Consider the following 11,504-nt stretch of genomic DNA (forward strand, 5'->3'; position numbering starts at 1 on the left):
TACAGTATCTTTACAATAAAAAATATATAATAGAAAAAAAGAAAATTGTAATAATTGAGCCAGAAAGAAAAAGGGAAAGCAAAAGCAATTAACATTAGGAAAAATAGTATTTAAAGTTATAAAACTCCCCCTGCTAGGACTAATGAAATTCATATAAAAATATATATTGTTGGGCATGGTGGCTCACATCTCCGACAAGGAGCTCAAAGCCAGTCTGAGCTAGCTCTGGAGATTCACACATCCCTGTTGATCATGGAAAATCTAATCTCTCTTAATACAAACAAAACAAAACCAAAAGATCTAAATTATCATGCACCTTATACTTTCTTCCAAAGCTCAGAAATGTATTATGCAAATAATAAACTGTTGAACGTAAAAGTTCTAGCCTTTCATTCTTTTCAATTATAAATCATTACCATTCTGGCTTTTATAAGAATAATCATGATCTGAGCTACAGGTATGGGAATTTTACCACATGGTAGAGTTTATTGGCATTGCAGCAGTCAGTCCATGATTGAAACTCAGTGAAGAATCGCTACAATCCAACAAATCTTTGAAACTGGAGGCTTAGAAAGGGTTATTTGTTGATAGGAATTTTTGGTATGTTAAATTTTTTTATCATGCTTTGATTTTAAGCTCTAGTGGGTTTGAGATTAAATGGGTCTTTTCATTCTAGCTACCTAATGTAATTGAATTGTATTTTAATATTGGTCCATCTGATTAGATTCTTCAATGGTAGATCCGCAGAGGGATAGGAAATTACTGCTACAAATGATCTCTATTTAGGGGGAAAAGGATGAAAGAACCATAATTAAATTATTACCACAATCAGGAGTTTACTTCCATGGAGGACTTTAGCATTAGATGTGATTGGGTTAAAAACTTTATAGCAATTAATGTTGCCCAAAGTAGAGTAGCCAAGTCAATAATCAAAGATGCTAGAGATCATGCTTCAGGCAGGAAATTATTACACTCACTCTGTCCTCTAGCATAACTCCATATTTCCAAGTGACATAAGGCATTGTAATCCAAAGCCTTGCCAATTCTCCTTGAAGTGTTTTAATTTGGAAATACAATTCAAATGGTCTTTAATGATTAGCATAAAGTTTTTACAGCTATTTGTCAACAAGGTTTTTTTTAATCTTTGGATATTAATTAATTTTGAATCACTTTTTCAAAATGCCCACATTTTAAAATCTTCCTATTCTAAGAAAACAGTCAGTAGTATTATGGTGTCGTATTTAGGCTGTGGAAAGTTTTGCTTTTAAAGAAAAGTTTCAGGGGTTATACTGTGGGGGAGTTTGTGGAGGGGAAGGGGAAAAACAAATCATTGAAATAGGGATACAGGAGGACCCATTGCAACAATGAGATGTACAAGTCGTTATGTCGAAAACGAACTTTACAACTTTGGTGCGGGGAGGGGGGGCGGTGGGGGAGGAGGATTGGGTGGGGGGGTGGGGGGAGGATGGGAAGGGGAAACAAAGGAGGAGGCAACAATGCTTGATAAGAAATGTACTCATTATCTTGCCCATGTAATTGTTAACACCTCTGTACAGTATTTTCACAATAAAAAATAAAAATAAAAATAAAAGAAAAGTTTCATTGCCTGGCACTGGTGGCTCATTCCTGTAATCCTAGCAACTCAGGAGGCTGAGATCTGAAGATCATGGTTCAAAGCCAGCCTGGGAAGCAAAGTCTGTGAGACTCTTAGCTTCAATAAACCACCAGAAAACCTGAAGTGGATTGTGGCTCAAGTGGTAGAGCGCTAGTCTTGAGTTGAAGAGCTGGGGGACAGTGCCTGGGCCCAGAGTTCAGGCCCTACAACCGACCAAAAAAAGAAAAAAGAAAAGAAAAAGAAAAGTTTCACTTTTGTTTATCTAAGTGTCTAGTGTGTCTGGATCAGTCATTTCTTTCTTCATTCTCCCCCATCCCAACTGTTCCTTCCCCACAAACTCTTTTCACATTTACACACACACACACACACACACACACACACACACACACACACACACACACACACACACACACACAGAGTATTCTTGTATTTGTCCATGGCACCATTTTTCATTCATTCACCCCTTCTCATTAACCTTTACCTTTACAGTCTTAGTTCTGGTGTTTGTTTTGCTTAGTTATCTGTTGAGTCATACTTTGTTTTAGCTGAAAGAAATATTTTAGGTGAATCAAGCATAGAATGTAGTGAAAGTTTCATGGGATGAGCATGGGCAAATGCTTGGGTACTTGTGCACATTCCCTGGGTACTTGTGCACGTTCCCTGGGTACTTGTGCACGTCCCCCTGGGTGCTTGTGCATGTCCCCAGGGTACTTGTGCACATTCCCTGGTTTTAGAAATATGCTTAACTTTATTAGTAGTTATTAAACACCTGTTAGGAGCCAGGTAATAATAAAGATTAAATTATGACCTAGGTTCCATCCCACACTGGAAAAGCTAATAAGTAAAACAATTTCATAGTCTACGATTAGAGTCCTGATTATATCACATTTGGCATGTACCCTTCTTTTTCATCCTTGTTTGACTAAAAAAATTTAATAATTGTGTAAATCTTCAAAACTAGAGAACAGTAAATAGGGACTTGTCAATGTTGCCATGTCACACTATTTTGCTTACTTCTCCATTACAGAAGAACATTTAGAATGTAGGAGAAGTTCGGAGACCATCTTGCGAGGGCACAGGTAAGAAGTATTGCAGTTTGGCTAACAAGTCCCAACTAAGCAGCTTCTGGCTCAATCACTTGTGTAAGTTAAATAGCATCTTTAAGCCTCAGTTTTCACAATTTTAAAAAAGTGTTTGGAATAGACATGTCATATGGACTCAGAAAAACACATATGCATGGTTAACAAATCAGATGATAATGATTACTGAACACATTAATATTATCAGAATTAAGATATTAATGTTTTAAATTTACATTTATACTCAGGAGGCTGGGATCTGAGGATCGCGGTTCAAAGCTAGCGTCAGCAGGAAAGTCTGTGAAACTCTTATCTCCAGTTAACCACCAGAAAACCAGAAGTGGTGCTGTGGCTCTTATTGTAGAGCACTTGCTTTGAGCTGAAGAGCTCAGAGACAACACTCAGGCCCAGAGTTCAAGCCTCATGACCAACAACCCCCCCAAAAAAAACTAAACCCCCAAAATATTTGTAGTTAATACTATTAATATATCCATTAATCATAATATTAACTATTAATAATTCCCCAATTTTTCTATGTGAAAAAAGTAATATTTAACAAGATTATAACACCTTTTGTGTGCCAGGATCTATTTTTACTCAAGGATAGCACTCTGTGACTTGAGCTTTTTTCTGGATAGCTGGAGATAAGTGTCTCTCAGATTTGTCTGCCTGGGCTGGCTTCAAGCCTTGAACCTCACACCTTGGCCTCCTAAGTAGCTGGGATTACAAGCATGAGTCACCACAGAATACCCAGCTAAAATAACTTCTTGGCAAATATTACTTTACTTTGGAACAGATAAGTGTAATCTTTGAGACAGTTCATCTTCTTCAACAATAGATATGTAAACACAGGCCAAGTTAGGTGTCCACACCTTTTCCTGCTAACAAAAAATGATTATGAGGAGTCCTTATCTATTTTCCCCATTGTCTGCATCTGGGACTTAAAACCCTCACAATAAGCTAAAGAACATTTCACAGGCAACTGGACCATAGTTCAAACACACAGAAAACACATCCATGGCCTCACTGAAGAAAAGAGAACTTTGTTCATTATCTACTGCAGTGTACAACTGCATACATTTGATGCAAGGAGAATACACAGTGAAGTCAAATCATAAATTTCTTTGTCTTTCAGAAATGCACATTAGCGACTAAGATACATGTTGAATAAGGCATGCCCTATACCATCAAGTTTGGCCATTGAATATAAAATCAAATTCATTTCTGCTCCTTGAATGACAATCCTGTATATGATCATTTTTACAAAGGCTTGTCTTCAGTACCTCATTCTTCAGTTGGCACCTTAGAGATTGAGAGGAAAAGAAAGGCATTTCTTTCATGTAACACCTTTCCACACAACTCTATAATATTCTACTTTGTGACCTCTAATCAGTTTATGTGAGAGTGACTCCAGAGTTGGTGATTTGAAGGGGAACTTCTGCTTTGCTATGGGAAGTCCTTTTACTGAACTAATATAAAACTATAGCCATTTTTATTTTTTTTTTTTATTTTTGGGTCCAGTCGTGGGGCCTGAACTCTGGGCCTGGGCGCTGTCCCTCAGCTCTTCAGCTCAAGGCTAGCACTCTACCACTTGAGCCACAGTGCCACTTCCGGCTTTTTCTTTTTGCTTATATGGTGCTGAGGAATCGAACCCAGGGCCTCAGGCATGCAAGGCAAGCGCTCTATCACTGAGCCACCTTCCCAGCCCTATAGCCATTTTTATAAGGGACACTGAGGAAGAGGGAGGGGGGGAAGAAGGGAGGGAGAGGGAGAATGAGAATGATATTCTAGCCTTACATATCTATTACCTACTATCCAGAAACTTTGCTTGAAAGTTGGTATCTATGGTCATCATTTGAAAGGCAAATAAAGACATTTTTCAACTAAATGCATGGTACTGGGACACACAATGGAATATCATAGGTAGGCGAGTTTCTTGGAATTTATGCACAACACTCAAAATTCAGGTGAGGAATTCTTTTGGGAAAGTAGCAGACAACAGAATCAGAATCACCAGGCAATCAACAGATATTGATATGTTCCCCATTTAATACCTTTTTTCCCACTGCGGTATCCTGTATTCACCAGTGACTCCTTTTGTCTACATTTTAGATTACTGTGTCTAGAATCATGATCATTTCTATGAAAGGCACCTATGTTAGCTAAATATAACTGGATGACTAATTAGTCAGCTTTTTCTTTTAAGCTCTGTTCTTTTGTTACTTATATCCTGTTGGCTACACCCTTTATAAAAGTACTTGGTATAATGTAGTGCCATGTCTCAATTTTTTTAATTTCTTTCTATTAGCAAAGAGGCAACAATTTAAACTGGGGAAGTATTTATCATGCTGAAATTACTATACATTTAACTTCATATTGCATTTATTAACATTTTATTTTTTCCTTTTTGCAAAACTCTTATCATTCCTTACCAATGCTGAAACTAGAGCTGAAAGCAATATTAATTTTTCCTATAATTTCTCCTACAGAAATAATACTGTTCCCATACATATTTGGAACATAAATTAAGTATGTCCAAGTGGAATCCATAGACACATAAAGTAAGTGTTGTTTTTTCTGTTTTTCCTTTTAGTAGTTTCTTTGTCCAAGGGTCTCAAGCAGTTAAGAGACTCCTTAATGTTAAAAAAAAAAAAAAGCTAGGTAGAATTTTTCAGAAATAGGTGTATCTAACAAAATGAAGGTCAGACATTTCTGTGGATTATTTCTATTGTCCTTTAAGATATTGGGTTACAGAGGGTTTTTTAAGGTGGGCACAAATAAGTCAGATGGATATTCAGAATGCTTACTTCTCTTCAGGATATGTGTAAGTATTTTTATTTTCATTTGCTTAAAATTCAGAACAAGCTCCTTCTGTAGAATAATTTCATATGTTGTGCTACTAAACCACTCTAGCGCCCCAGGAGTGGCTGAGAAGAATGTGATACTGACCTGTCAGGCAGAGCCTACAATGACCTTGCATCTTCATTCACTTAAAACCAAGTTCTACAAGTCCTATTCATATCTGAGTAAAATATTCCATAAGCCTCAGGAGTATTCATTGCTTTGTAATTCTAAGGTCCTTATGGAAAAATTCCTGGAATAAAATCATTCTCCACTTACTTTGCATTTTCAATATAGAAAGTTGTGACCACTTCATTAACCAGAATTCTGAATAATATAGCAGAAATAGCTCTGTTTGGGGAGAGAATTACTCCTCAGTATTCCAAGTTTCCTGGGAAACTTTCTAAGTTTTAGATCACAGTGGTCCTTGCAAGAAAACCCAATAAGTAAGATTTATTTCTGTGTCATTTCTTATAATGCTATTTGTGATAATCAAGGAGATCATATTACAAAAATGGGAATTGCTTTCCTGGAGAATGTCTGGATATTTGACTGTTACTCCACAGTTATTTTCTTGCACTTCATTTGTTAATGGTAAAGCTTTTGAGTTTCTACCATTTATATGTTTTTGAAGTTTACAAATGACACCTGTATTAACATAGTAAAGACATTATGAGAATTTGAGTTACTATAATTTTGAGTTCCCTCATAATCTAGTCATTACATCTTGCCTGATATAGAGATCCTAGTAGTATTGATTCAATACATTTTTCCAAGACAATTTTGACTATTTTTAAATGTGTAAAAACGTTATAAACCTTTCACATTATTTACATACATTTAGGTCAATTTAAAAACACATTGTGTCTGAAAATGTGCTTCAAGCAGGATTCATATACACACACACACACATATATATATATATTCACTTATAACTTATGTATAAAATTGGTATTTAAATTTTTCTAATTTCCTGTAGTAGGACCAAATCAACAGATTAATTCATGTGGTTATAACCCATATCCCATGTAAGTCGAATTATGTTTCTGATAAAGCAAAAGCTTACAATCTATTAAACGTTAGTCCTATAATTTCACTTTGAATATGTTCAAAATCCTATCCCAACCTCACAAATGCTTGTGTTCACTTCTTTCATTCTCTGTGTGATCCCAATGCAGATGTGCTGCCCCAAATGGGAAATTTTGAAGCTACAAGCAAGACAGCTTTCTGGAAAGACTACAAAGACACTGATTGCTTTTTCTTTGGAAAGATTACTTTGCAGTTAGTTTTTTTGCACTATCTCTCTTTCCCCAAATGGCTAAAATTGATATAGATCATGTAAATGTAGTAGCACTGCAAATGAAGTATTTTCCTCAACTTTGTGGAGTCATGTGCTCTTTGCCTGTGGTCTGAAGAGATTGCACATTCCAACTCACATTAGAAGCTCATGCAAAGTGCCAGTCGAGCCTTGAACCAATTGGTTTCAGGTGCTTGCAAGGCAATATTTTCAAAGTATGCTCAGTTTAACAAATTGCTGACCATAGTTACAATAGAAAACATCTAATGGAATTGAGTGCTTTTCCAAACAATAACTGACCTTCCCTCGCTCTTTCTTATGTTTTTCTTTCTTTCTTTCTTTCTTTCTTTCTTTCTTTCTTTCTTTCTTTCTTTCTTTCTTTCTTTCTTTCTTCCTTCCTTCCTTCCTTTCCTTTCCTTTCCTTTCCTTCTTTCCTTTCCTTTCCTTCTTTCCTTTCCTTTCCTTTCCTTCCTTCCTTCCTTCCTTCCTTCCTTCCTTCCTTCCTTCCTTCCTTCTTTCTTTCTTTCTTTCTTTCTTTCTTTCTTTCTTTCTTTCTTTCTTTCTTTCTTTCTTTCTTTCCTCTTCTTCTCCCTCTAAACTGCATACTTATTTCAAATTGTTGGGCCTCCCTTTAGCACCTTATGAAGATTGTAGTGTTTTCTCGAGTTTGTCTCCACTAATTGCATGAATTGTTCCTGTTCTTCACAGAGTTCCTTTCTTTGATGAGTTGTGTAACATATGTTTTATTCCTATAAAACAACATAATTTCTACATAAGGGGCTAGCTTAGTTTTCTCATTCACTTATGCAATTGGCAATATATAAAAATAAATAACACCATTTGGAGTATTGTCTAAAATGTGAAACATTAGGAAGGGGGTTAATTTTCATACTTGCTCACTATTTATTATTCCATAATACTTAATTAGAAACTTTTTGCAATTTAAAGATGAGCAAAACTAAAACATGTACCTTTTTCAATTGGATGCCTTTATTGTTTAGTATATTTAGAAAATATACAGTGCCAAACAACTTTAGGAGTTCTCAATGAGGGAAATGAGACTCCATCATATTGTTTAAGGTAACAGCTCATCTGGGTGCAAAATATCTACATTGCTAGTATGTGAAATATTGCAATGTAGCTGGGGAAAATAGAAAGGAGATACTTCAACAGGACAGGACATGTCCCAAGTAAAACAAGTTCACCTAAAGTTCTGCAGGAGATAGTCATTCGGATGACAGTAAGGAAAGCTTCCTGCAATTGATAGATACTAAAATATATTTTTCCAAACAGTTTTATGTCTCATTAGTCAGAAAGAAGTGGTTTCAGCTTTGGTGGATCACTGGTAATTTGGCATTTTGGGGGTAGTATGTCTGGGGTTTATTTTTTTCTTAGTGCAAAATTGGGCTTTCGCTGTTAACACAGATGTGCCATGAGATAGTTGTAAAATATTTATGGTATGGAATTGTGGATAAATAGCTAGGTTGCACAACATGAATGCCAATTAATATCCTGGAAAATATTTCCAGGGTTTTTAATAATTCAACATGGCTTATTTTACTAATGAAAAAATCTAATTTAACCATTTCCATGGTAATGGAACTAAATGGGTAAAGGAGTAAAAATAGCCCGAGGCTTCCTCTAGCCCAGAATGCCATCCGTGTGGCTTTAATTCTGCTCCGCCTAATAAAACATGCAAACTTCAGCATTAAGTATCTTTAACTAAAATTCATTCCATGTCATAGCCAGATTGCTCGAGCTACTTTGTGCTGGATTCAATGAGCATGCTTAGAATATCTGGAAAAAAAAGAAATACATACCAAAAATGTAAGTCCCCAGAGAGAGCTAAGTGCAATAAATGAGAAGGTGACTTGTGTCAGTCAGAGCCCTCTCTCTCGGCTGACCGCAGGGCAGCTCCGGAGGAGCAATCCAGCACCATAAGAAACAGACTTGTAGTTCAGCTCAGGGTTTCTTCAGTTAAAGTGCATTGTATCTGGATGGGGAACGTGTCGAATCCCAGATTCTTCATCATTAGAGATCAGAGCATTCTTGATGTTCTTCCTATCAGATAAAATGGCCTTTAAAGTTTTCTGGGAGGATGCAGGAGCAGAAGACAGGTGCTTGCTTCCTTACAACGACATTCGGAGGAAAGAGGGCATCGCTAATGGGTGGGGATGCGCACACAGCCCCTCTCCTTCCAGGTCCAGCGGGGAAGAAATTGAATGATGTTACCTACTTTGCTATACAGATGATTACAAGACCCGAAGCAATCACCAGGCTGACTAGGGTGCCTCATTTGATTATATTCTGTGTAGACAAAAATGAATGAATACAAAAAATCAGAAACATCCCCTCTAAATGTCGCTTTTCGGCCAAAAAAAGATGCTCTTTCTCGTTGCCACTTATACACAGGAGGTTTGGAGCAGCCTAGCTTGTGTGTGGCATCGTCCCTCCGTGACAACCAGCTCTCTCTCTCTCTCTCTCTCTCTCTCTCTCTCTCTCTCTCTCTCTCTCTCTCTCTCTCTCTCTCTCTCTCTCTCTCTCTCTCTCTCTCTCTCTCTCTCTCTCTCTCTCTCTCTCTCTCTCTCTCTCTCTCTCTCCCTCCCTCCTCCCTGCTCCCGACTCCCTCCCTTCCTGCTTCTCTCTCTCCTCTCCAGCTGCCTTAGTCTGTTGATGCCGCTGATGATTAATCAGGGATTCTGAAACAAAGAACCTACCTTCGGAAATAAGCAGCAATCCCTCTCCTCTGCTTCTGCCATCCGTCTGCTTTTGAACGGCAAAGATGCCAGCTTCCTAGCACCTTGGAGAGTTCCTGCTCCCTGGGCCCATTGGAACCGGGAGAAGCAACTGAAGAAATGACAAGAAACCCGAAAACAGCATCTGCCGACTTGGAATTTGGGCTGGGGGTGGGGAAGGGGGACTCCCATTCTCACGAGGGCCTTACATTCCGGCCAACAGAACCTCTCTTTTATCTAACTGAGCTGAAGTCCGACTAGGAATAATAAAGATGATAAAAGAGTGACGAACCTCGCACCCCCACCTTTTTTTCTCTCTCTCTTACATCTGCTAAATAGCACTAATTCTGTCTTTGTGGAGAAGAAAAATACAAATCCATCAAAAATCTCTGCTCTTACCACCAAGGATGTTCAAGTTGTGGGCTGTTAACCCCTGGTGGAGCTAATAAAAATGAGCAACAACTTAAATGGAACATCCGGATCACAGTTGGAGAGCCTTATTTGATATCAGTTTTGGTCCCCTCCCCCCCCCCCCCCCAGCACAGCCCAGCCATGCACACAATTACTGCTGACGTACTTCAGGCTGCTGCTTGGGGAAGGAGGGGAGGAGCCTTTTAACCTCGTCAAAACAGCTTCGTGCCACCTGCTCCTGTGGCATGAGAATAAAACTAGTCCACTTGCAAAGAACAAGCACAGTGTACGCGTATATGGAACAAAGGTCTCACTCGGAGTGCCTGGGTAGTTGGGTTTTTTTAAAACTAAAATAAATGTAAAAAAAATTATGCCATATGTGCCCTTAACTCCTACAAACCCACAGCTGAAATTATTTAAAGTCCTTCTATTTTCTGCTTTTCTTAAAGACTCTCCGCATTCTGTTCTTAGAGCTGTGCTAAATATATCCCCTTGGCCCATGTAATATCACAATTTACAGATATGCCAGTGAACATGCGTGTTCATGCGTGCATTAAAATGTGTGCATATATGTGTGCATATGTGTGTATATATAGTTATCAATTTCTAAATTTTAATCAAGCCTGTTTTTCCACAGAAAAAAAGAGTAAAATATTGATTTTAAACATCCCAAATTTGCACAGTCATAGGAGAAGCAATTAACAGTAGTTCCCTGCGTAATTTGGGCTAACATATCAATTCTGAGAAGGAAATTCTGAGAGATTTCTACACTTCATTTTTCCCCCAACAACTCTTATTTTAAATGCCCCTTGCGTGGCAAGCTGATTCTCCTAAGAATTAAACTTCCAGATGCATAACTAATTTCTGAGAAAAAAATATGTTCTGTATATAAAGTACGTTTTCGTGCATAAACAGACCATAAAAATAGGAACCTTAAGTTTATGTTCCTAACTCTTAAATACCATCTGGGATTGTACTGTGACTTTTGTCAAATTTGTTTCTTTAACTTGTAAGTCTCTTGGGGAAGACAAAAATCAACACATTACATTACTCTAAGGTTTGACAGGCTCTGAAGTGTGTTTCTAATGCTCATTGCTTATTCCCTAATCTTCCTGTACCTAATATTCAACAGTTGAAGTGGAAGTTTTGCTTAATGTTATAAAATAGTCTGGAAGATTAGTTAGAAACAAAGAAGGAAGGAAAACATAACTGAGGAAGAGTCTCCTTTACATTTATTCTCCTCCCCCTCCTTTGTTTTCTTTTTCTTCTTTCTTAAAAAGTTTACCTCATGGCAAAAAGATTCTTCTTCAGATAACACCTACAATTTAGCAACAGCCACTAGACTGTGATCGAGAGCTTCACTAATGCATCATTTTTACTTTTATTTTTACAGTAGTAGGAATTGAACTCAGGGCTTCCTTGAACTCAGGGCCTTATGCTCACAGGGAATACTCCAATGCTTGAGCCATACTCTCAGTCCCTTTTGGTCTTGGTTATTTTCCAGGTAGGGTGTCACTTTATACCCA

At 37.6% G+C, this 11,504-nt stretch overlaps 1 protein-coding gene across 1 annotated transcript in view; it reads right to left on the reverse strand.

The window, feature by feature from the left end:
- Nyap2 (neuronal tyrosine-phosphorylated phosphoinositide-3-kinase adaptor 2) overlaps positions 1–10,024 on the reverse strand; it is a 260,266-nt gene extending 250,242 nt beyond the window's left edge. Inside the window, exons 1-2 of the mRNA XM_070015900.1 lie at positions 9,550–10,024; positions 8,653–9,139 (exon numbers count right to left, since the gene is read on the reverse strand). The gene's annotated coding sequence lies outside the window, so the exon portion shown is untranslated. The remainder of the gene's footprint in view (positions 1–8,652; positions 9,140–9,549) is intronic.
- Between the last annotated feature and the right edge of the window lie 1,480 nt (positions 10,025–11,504).

The sequence above is a fragment of the Dipodomys merriami genome, unplaced genomic scaffold, assembly GCF_024711535.1.
Source record: "Dipodomys merriami isolate MVZ:Mamm:240054 unplaced genomic scaffold, mDipMer1.0.p SCAF_1, whole genome shotgun sequence".
Lineage (NCBI taxonomy): Eukaryota > Metazoa > Chordata > Mammalia > Rodentia > Heteromyidae > Dipodomys > Dipodomys merriami.